This window comes from Solanum stenotomum, chromosome 5, assembly GCF_019186545.1.
Source record: "Solanum stenotomum isolate F172 chromosome 5, ASM1918654v1, whole genome shotgun sequence".
NCBI classification, from domain to species: Eukaryota; Viridiplantae; Streptophyta; class Magnoliopsida; order Solanales; family Solanaceae; genus Solanum; species Solanum stenotomum.
The window spans coordinates 25315252-25324356 of NC_064286.1; the positions used below are offsets into that span (position 1 = coordinate 25315252).

Sequence of the window (9105 nt, forward strand, 5' to 3'; positions counted from 1 at the left end):
CTCAAACTCATCACTAAAAGAGTAATAACTATCCTCTCGGCCAAAACATGAATATAAAAGTCAAAATGAATCCACCCAAGGTCTAAAGAAGGCAAGGTTGGATTTGACTTCATTCCCAGACTTTTTAGAAACTCCCTCGATGATGGATTATATGGTACCATCATTTCACACTCATGGTATGGCAGGTCGATGAATCCACTTATCTCCTCAATCATTGGCACCAAGTTGAAATCCACAAATTTGAAGACCATCCTCACAAGGTCCAGTTGCTCCCAATTGCACACGCAAGTATACGCGGTCGTGCAAGTAATATAGTGGCTCTTAAAAGAACCAGATTATCGAACCCAAAGGACTTGTCAATTAACTATTTTTCCTATATTATACTAATCTAATTATTTATTTAAGAGAGCCAAAAGAGAAGAATGCAAGAACAAAATAATAAAATTACTTACCGTAGTTGGAAAATCCCAGGGCTGCATCATGTATTGGATTTCATGTATCATATTTTTGGCTTAGAAATAATTTTAGTTGTCAAGTTACTGATTTATAGGGTTGATGATATGATCCGGGTTATACGCCTCTCGTCGCCTACCCCAGTTAGCTATCTAACTACATCGTTGAGCGAGGATAAATAGACTAACTGACAAGCATTTATATTTCATCATATTTCGTAACCAAGCAAGGTGTTCGTCTGGGCATCACTCCTGAACACTAATCACCTCAATCTAATGGGTGGATCGAGCTCTCTATATTCTCTGGTCTATCTAACTCCTCCTCTCTCGATTCTAAGATTAGGCACTAGATTTATCTCTAGATGGCCAGTCAAGGAATACTAAAAGAAGAATATAGAAGTAACGTATAATGACAACCAATAATTAATTCATAAACCTCAAATAATCAACATTTAATTCGTGGCTACAGCCCCAGAACAAGAGCGTTTAACCACTAATCTCTAAGAAAATAAGAAGAAGAAAAAAATCCTAAAAAGTATTGATGACATTTTACTTGCCACGTGGCAGCATACTCCTTTTCAATTTGAACATTGCAACTTTATATTTTATATAATATTATATTAAATTTAATCTATTAAGTTGTCTGCTTGATTTCCTTCTTCAATCTTTCATATTTAATTCGTTTTAGCTTCAAACTTCTTCATTTTTCCACCAATTTAATCCTACAGATAAAATACACTATTTAGCACAGTTCATAAAATTAATGCTCAAAAAGAACAAATATAAATAATAAATGTGAGGCAAAATAATGATTAAAATATATATATTTGGCCTCGCATCAACACACCACATTTAAACGTTTGCTCGTCCTCGAGCAAGCATTAAAGCTCATCTCAAATAAATCATACTAGATTTGTCATCACTTTGGTTAATTCAAACAATTAGGTCATATATCAATTTCAAAGCATCAAGTACAATTCTCAATCATTATGCAAGACATCTAAATAAACAACAAACCTCTAACCTCCTACCTCAAGGAAAGACTTTGAACTCATCAAATTTAAGCTTGTTCCCCTACTCTCATCAAAGAAAGTTAATAAAATCACCTATCCATCATGAAACAAGTGCCCTCACAAGAAGAAATAGTCCACACACTCAATTCAAAAGATTGAATACAAATTAAGGATTTCATATCAAGAACAACTATCACACTCACAAAGAAAATTCACATGTATGCACAAAGAACCATATGCTTGCCCATTATGTACATCTCCACTAATTAAGCATGCTCGAATAGAATCAAATAGGACTTTAACGGGTTGTAATTTAGGCTAGGGGATGGGTAGAAAAGCTATATAATAGTGACTTACACTTTCTTAAGCACTTTGCACTTTAAGACTTTTTCACCCATTAATTTTTTCTTTATTTTCAGCCCTCTATTCAACAATTATTTCACAAGTAATTCTCATCATCTCAAGAATGTTTCAATCATTTTTTTATTTATTTTAAGTTTTCCTTCATAATAGCCACCCTCAAGTTACGTATTTTACATGCATTAAGGTGCACGATGTCCTTGGAAGGACCAGGGCCATCATCAAGGTAACTTCTTTTGTTCTTTTTTTTTTTGACATCACATTCCTTCAAAGAGGTTTTTAAGCACTTTGTAGCTATCATTGATTACCTTTTCACTCAACCATCCCTTTTTCTCAAAATTGATAATTAGAATAAGTCTATACTACAGTGCTCAAGGAAGTAGGGTGCAAAAACTAGGGATTCAACAAAGAAGTCAAAGCAAAAATATGACTACCAATAAAAAGCTACAGGCTCAAAGGGGCTACTAGTGATATATATCTGAAAAGGCTAAAATTTACTAGAAAAATCAAAGAAAGTCTATTGTCATCTCCTAAACAAAGCAACACTTTTTATTTCGCTTCAACAACATGCAGGGCAAGTTCTAGACAAAGATACAAAACATGGAATAAACAAATTCTCACCACACATGGCACAAGTACCAATCAAGATGGATCAATTCCACTTCTAAGAGAGACGGGATCATAACAAACTACAAAATAAAATAAGTTATCTACAAAGTCACAACCATGAGCTTAGGTGTCAAAGAGTCTGCATTTTGTTTTATTAATCAAGCATTCATAAGAATGTACTACTCAAAAAAAATTATGCCTAAATAGCAAGTATCACACCACTCAAACGGGTCTTTTCTTTTCTCTAAAAAAAAAAAAAAAAAAAATTATTCCTAAAAAAAGAAAAGACACTCAGTTCAAAGGGACTATCCTCAGGAAAAGAACCTAAAACAAAAGCCAAGAAACCCATCCTAAAAAAATAAAAGACTTAATAAAATAATAAAAACTAGGAATTTATTCCTCCACCCCACACTTAAAAAGATGTTATGTCCCCAAAGCATCAAATAAAATTTAAAACAAGGGTTAGAAAAACTCCCTGAGGCCTTTAAGCCTAGCTAGTAGCATGTTCTCTTTATTTTCATCAAGGGTCGTACGCACCCCACACTTAAGCTCAAACGTGCTCCTTAGCTCCAAATTTCGAATACTCGGACTTCTCCAAAACCTGTAAAAACTAAACCAAAAGAAAAAAAATGACACTAATAAAATAAAAAATAAAATAAGAAGTTACACTATAAATTGGGTTGCCTTCTAATAAGCGTCTAATTTAACGTCGCGACACGACACAAGTAAATTCACTACTTTTCTTTCCACTTTGAACTTATGAATTGTACCCCTAACTTTGCATCAACTTTTCTTCTCCTCTCTAGGGGCGGTGGTATAAAGAAAAAGGAACCAAGTAATATATGTCGCATCTTACACATCTTGGCCCTTATGTGAGGAATGTCGTTTTGTCTACGTGGACTAAAAAACCTTAGAATGTAGGGGTCTTGTTCTTCATCAATACACTCATCCATTAGTTCAGATTTTATAGAAAAGTGTTTTGAATGAGATTCAAATTGCCTCAACTCCAAAGCAACATTATTTACAACATTCTCACTTTTGTACTCTTTCTCAACATCGATATTAAGGAATAAGGTGTAGTTTAATTGTTGAAATTCCTCTTTTTGCTCCACTTGTTGATCATCATCCGCGACAATTGATAATTGGGCATCAGACGCCACAATCTTTTTGTTCAAGTAAGTCTCCAAGTCCTGAATATCTTAGCCAAATTGATCTATTTCTTGTGTGAGATCAACTCTTCCTTCAATCAGTTGGCTTGTCATGTTTGTCAGACCATCACGGATAGACTCATGAAACTTTAGAAATTGAGTTTGTTCTTGTAGCCAAGATTGGCTCACTATCTCTGCTTCTTCATAGCTTTCTCTTTGTTGGACTGCAATCTCTAGGATAGTAATTTCTAATTGACTAGCGTCAAGCAAATCCAGCAGTTTCATGATTGTTTTTTTCCCTTCCACACATTCAAACATTTGTTCAGCAATTTTTGAATTAACTTTGTCCAGCATGTCCGTACATTCCATAAGTGAATTCACATTGTGCGCCTCTTGTTTTGCATTCTCCACTTCATCGCCCCTACCAACATCACAAATAATAGAAGAATCATAATAGGGGTTCGGGGGAAGGGAATAAGATTTAGGACAACCATTCCAATGAATATATTGACGACCACATATATCACATAAAGGACATTCATCAACCAACCACGATTTATCCCAATCATCCATATTAATAAGAGTATCAAATTATTCAAAAAAAGAGAAAAAATATATATTTGTTAAGAAAAAAAACTAAAAATAAAAAATAAAAAAACTTATAAAAACAAAACTTAAATAAATAAAAAGAAAAAATTATAACCTAGACAAATAGTTAATTTCTAAGTCCCCGGCAGCGGCACCAAAAACTTGTTGTTCCCAATTGCACACGCAAGTGTACGCGGTCGCGCAAGTAATATAGTGGCTCTTAAAAGAACCAGGTTATCGAACCCAAAGGACTTGTCAATTAACTATTTTTACTAAATTATACTGATCTAATTATTTATTTAAGAGAGCCAAAAGAGAAGAATGTAAGAACAAAATAATAAAATAACTTACAATAGTTGGAAAATCCCAGGGCTGTAGCATGTATTGGATTTCGTCTATCATATTTTTGGCTTAGAAATAATTTTAATTGTCAAGCTACTGATTTATAGGGTTGATGATATGATCCGGGTTATACGCCTCTCGTCGCCTACCCCAGTTAGCTATCTAACTACATCGTTGAGCGGGGATAAATAGACTAACTGGCGAGCATTTATATTTCATCATATTTCGTAACCAAGCACGGTGTTCGTCTGGGTGTCACTCCTGAACACTAATCACCTCAATCTAATGGGTGGATCAAGCTCTTTATATTCTCTGGTCTATCTAACCCCTCCTCTCTCGATTCTAAGATTAGGCACTAGATTTATCTCTAGATGGCCAGTCAAGAAATACTAAAAGAAGAGTATAGAAGTAAATAATAATGACAACCAAGAATGAATTCATAAACCTCACATAATCAATATTTAATTTGTGGCTACAGCCCCAGAACAAGGGCGTTTAGCCACTAATCTCTAAGAAAATAAGAAGAAGAAAAGAACCCTAAAAAGTATTGACGACTTTTTACTTGATGCCCTCTGATTGATCTCCTATAATTGTCTGTCTCCAATAATTATTTCTATGAACTATTTATAGAGGTAGAAATCCCAAATAAAATAACTGAGTCCAAAATTAATTAGGAATCTAAAACCTTAACAAAATTGAATTCCTACGTTTTACGCGTGAACAGTAACCGCCTTAGACTTCCGCCGCCTTCAATAGTTGGAGATGCCTTCAATGACTGCCACGTGGCAGCATACTCCTTTCAATTTGAATAGTGCAACTTTATATTTTATATAGTATTATATTAAATTTAATCCATTAAGTTGACTACTTAATTTCCTTCTTCAATCTTTCATATTTAATTCGTTTTAGCTTCAAATTTCTTCATTTTTCCACCAATTTAATTCTACAAATAAAATACACTGTTTAGCACAATTCATAAAATTAATGCTCAAAAAGAATAAATATAAACAATAAATGTGAGACAAATAATGATTAAAATATATATATTTGGCCTCACATCAGGTACCAAAATTCTAGCAAGGCCCTAATCAGGTGAGGGTTTGGTATGACAAAGATGAGGTAGGTAAGGCCGCCCAACAACTGACAAATCTCTCTTTCATGGTCTCTCTTAGTATCAATCCACCAGTTCCTTAGCTTGTAGTTTACATCTACGACCATTTGCGGGTTTGGGAAGTTAAAAGCATCCATGACTCTACAAACAAAATAACAAACGACTTGTAAACTCCATATTGGCAATGTTTGGCTTAATTTAATTATTGTGATCTTGACACATAAATATGCAATTTGTCTAAAGGGTGTTGGGGCCCTTTAGACTAGGGTGGCTACTAATTGTGCAGACTGACACCAAGGGAAAAACCACCTAGGGCTTATGCAGCATGTATCACCTAAGTAAACTTTCTAAGAGTTGGCTTGATACGGACTTGAAAGGGATTCTATGCGAGAAGGCTCGTTGTAATGACCCTTCAGGTCATTTTTAAATTAAAGAATTCTTTCCCTCATATAGAGCATTCCTGTAGCGACCCCAAGTCATTTATGACTTGCTGGCACTGACTGTTCGGTCGCCTGGTCGTTCGTTTGGGTTTTAGGCCCGTTTCCCTATTTTGGAGATTTTTATAACTTGAAAAGTTGACTTTGGTCAACCTTCTTGGAAGTCGTGCTCAGATGAAAATTATGACAGCTAGGTTAGCTTCGGAAGATCGATTTTGGTCTAGAACGACCCTTTGTTCACTTCCCGAGGCTTTAAATGGCAGTTGTGGAATCTGGCTCAAAATGATACTGGATGTGGGACCCACTTTTCATCGAAGCGAGCTCCAAATGGAAATTTCGCCTTCACCGTTGAGTCCGAAATATCGTTTCCAATCAGATTCCATATAAGGTTAATATTTTTTCGACTCCGAACGAGTCCGAAACATCGAAATTTAAGTTTGAAGGGTTGTAGAATTTTGACGCGGCGGTGACATGGCAGAGCCACGCGACGCCACGTGGCAGCGAAGTGGAAATCTGGAAGTTTCCAGAATTTAGGACGAATTTCGTCCATTTTTTCCCTCAACTTCAACATAAGATTTCTCCTTCATTTTGAGTCCAAATTAAGTGATTCAAAAGGCAAACTTCAAGAGAATTTCGTGGGGAATCTAGCGGTGATCTCAGAAACGCGAGGGGAGGCTTCGTTTGAGGTAAGGAATCGATTTTAGCCACTGCTAGGGTGATTTCCGGATTGAATTGTTGTTGAATTTTGAAATGTGAGATCTTGATCATCTTAGGTCCGTTTTGAGTCATTCTTGAGGCTAACTTGTAGAGTTTTTCGCAAGGATCGTCGTGGTATAATCTGTTTGGGTTGAAAGGGTCTCGTTTTTCCAGAAATTGGTGATCAAGGGGCTGCCCATTTTAATTGTTGTGGCTGATTTGCTATGTTTTAGGCATCTGTTTGTGCTAAATTTTGGGGTATTAGTTTAGTAAGGTATTTGGGACGTTTTCACGGATTCGTTTTCGAGATTCCAATTGTGGGCCCCACAATCCCGTTTTAGACCCGATTTTGGGTCCGTCTCCGAAAAATATAATTTTAGTGTCAATATATTCGTAATGACGAGGTGATTAACCTTTTGTTAGTGGGGAAGCATTTGGAGACCGTTCGGAGAGGAAAAGATCCGGTACCGTGAGTTGGAGCACGCGTGATCGGCTTTCAGGTAGGCTATGGTTTTCTCTCGTGAGATTGAGCATGTTTAGGCAATTGTTTATTGATTTGCTTGAGTATGGAGGGGTTCGGGTGTCGAGCATGCTAAATTTCTATAATTCCTGCCTTAGACCTTATTTCGGGAAAGTGTTGGATTATGACAGCATGTCTCTTGATATTATTGAATATCCATATCTGGTGGTGTATATGATAATATTGATTTGAAGTATGTTTGGCCTTAGTCTAGGCTTAGACTAGTGTTGCCATAGACTTGCGAGATTTCGGATGTCGTTGGGCAGTAGAACTTTTTCCGACGTCGTTTCGGACGGTCAGCTCCTTGTAGATTGATATAGCAGACTTGAGTCTGATAGTCGGTAACTCAGCTTATGACCTTGTATCCATAATGCCCTGATTTTCTATCGGCTACAATACCTGGTTAGAGTCCGTGGTCCAGCTTACTTATGTCCAGGCTTAGCTACAGTACCCGGTTAGAGTCCGTGGTCCAGCTTACCACCTGTGATCTGGTTTAGGCTACAGTACCCGGTTAGAGTCCGTGGTCCAGCCCACCCGTGCCCGACCTTTGACTACAGCACCCGGTTCGAGTCCGTGGTCCAGCCCATATAGGTTGACTCATTAGCTATAGTACCCGGTTCGAGTCCGTGGTCCAGCTTGCACGTGGTGTCTTCCCAATTCCTCACTAAAGCTTCAGTTAGTTTTGATTATTCTCATCTGTAGGTTGAGGTTTTGGAGGTTGGAGAGATTCCGATTAAAGTCCGGGACGTAATGAGATCTTGGAATATAATTGGGAATGGTTCAGTTAAAAGTCCGGAAATTGGTAATATTGTGATAGACCTTCTAGCTCCATTATTTTACTTTAACTGCCGGTGCATCTGCCGGGCTTATGGGGGTCCGTGCAGGTGATTTCTTTTATTGTGCACGAGCGTACCCGTCGGGTTTATGGGAGCCCGGCGGAGTTAGTTAGATTGCTTGTCTTTGTTGCCTGTACGCTCGTGTACATATCCCCCATTTCCTACTCTTTGCTCTTGATGTGACCCTTTATTTGCATTTCAGTTCACTTTTGCTTATCTTGCTCAGTCGGCCTATGATGCCTACTGGGTACCTGTTGTTTTGGTACTCATGCTACGCTCTGCATCTATTTTATGATGCAGGCCCGAGCACTAGTAGCCAGCGTTGATCGAGCTTGGAGTAGACTTATCCGGAGACGGGGGTGAGCACACGACGTTTTGTACTATTTCAGTCTCCATCTGTATATATAGACTTGTCTTTTTCCTTTCGAGACAGTCCAGTCTCTGTTGTCCAGTTTTGGGACTTGTACTCATTTTGTAGTAGCTCTGTACTAGTGACTTCCAGGTTCTGGGAGGGATCTTTATTTGTATATATGTTTTTGGTTTGCTTCCGCCTGTTTACATTGTTATTTTCCTACTCTTGTTTAATTTCTACCCTCAGACCCATTACTTGTTGTTCCGGGTTACGGGTTGGCTTACTTGCTGGTGGGTTATAGTAGGTGCCATCATGACTTGATAAATCGGGTCGTGACACTCGTGGTCTCCCGGTACTAAAACTATATGTTCCGTCCACGCATATGTCGACTCTCTATACTGGGTATTTGAAGAGATTTGGAGTAGTTGTGAGAGGTGCAAAGGCACAACATCACTGTAACAAAATTAAAAAAAAGGAAGAGGGTCCCAATTGGGGGAAGTATGAGCGGAATGTCAGTTTATCAAAGCGATAAAATTTAGCATTTAGGTTGAAAGCGGTAACATATTGACAGTTTTAAGGAAAGCAGTAAATAAATAAATAAATAAATACATAAATAAATAGAAATAAGCGTATAAACATTT

General features: G+C 37.3%; 1 long non-coding RNA gene across 1 annotated transcript; it reads left to right on the forward strand.

Moving 5' to 3' along the window:
• The first annotated feature begins 6624 nt into the window (after window positions 1-6624).
• On the forward strand, window positions 6625-8658 carry LOC125866184 (uncharacterized). Its single transcript, XR_007446468.1, has 3 exons — window positions 6625-6746; window positions 7180-7256; window positions 8413-8658. It is a non-coding gene; the product is annotated as an uncharacterized LOC125866184 (long non-coding RNA).
• The last annotated feature ends 447 nt before the right edge of the window (window positions 8659-9105 follow it).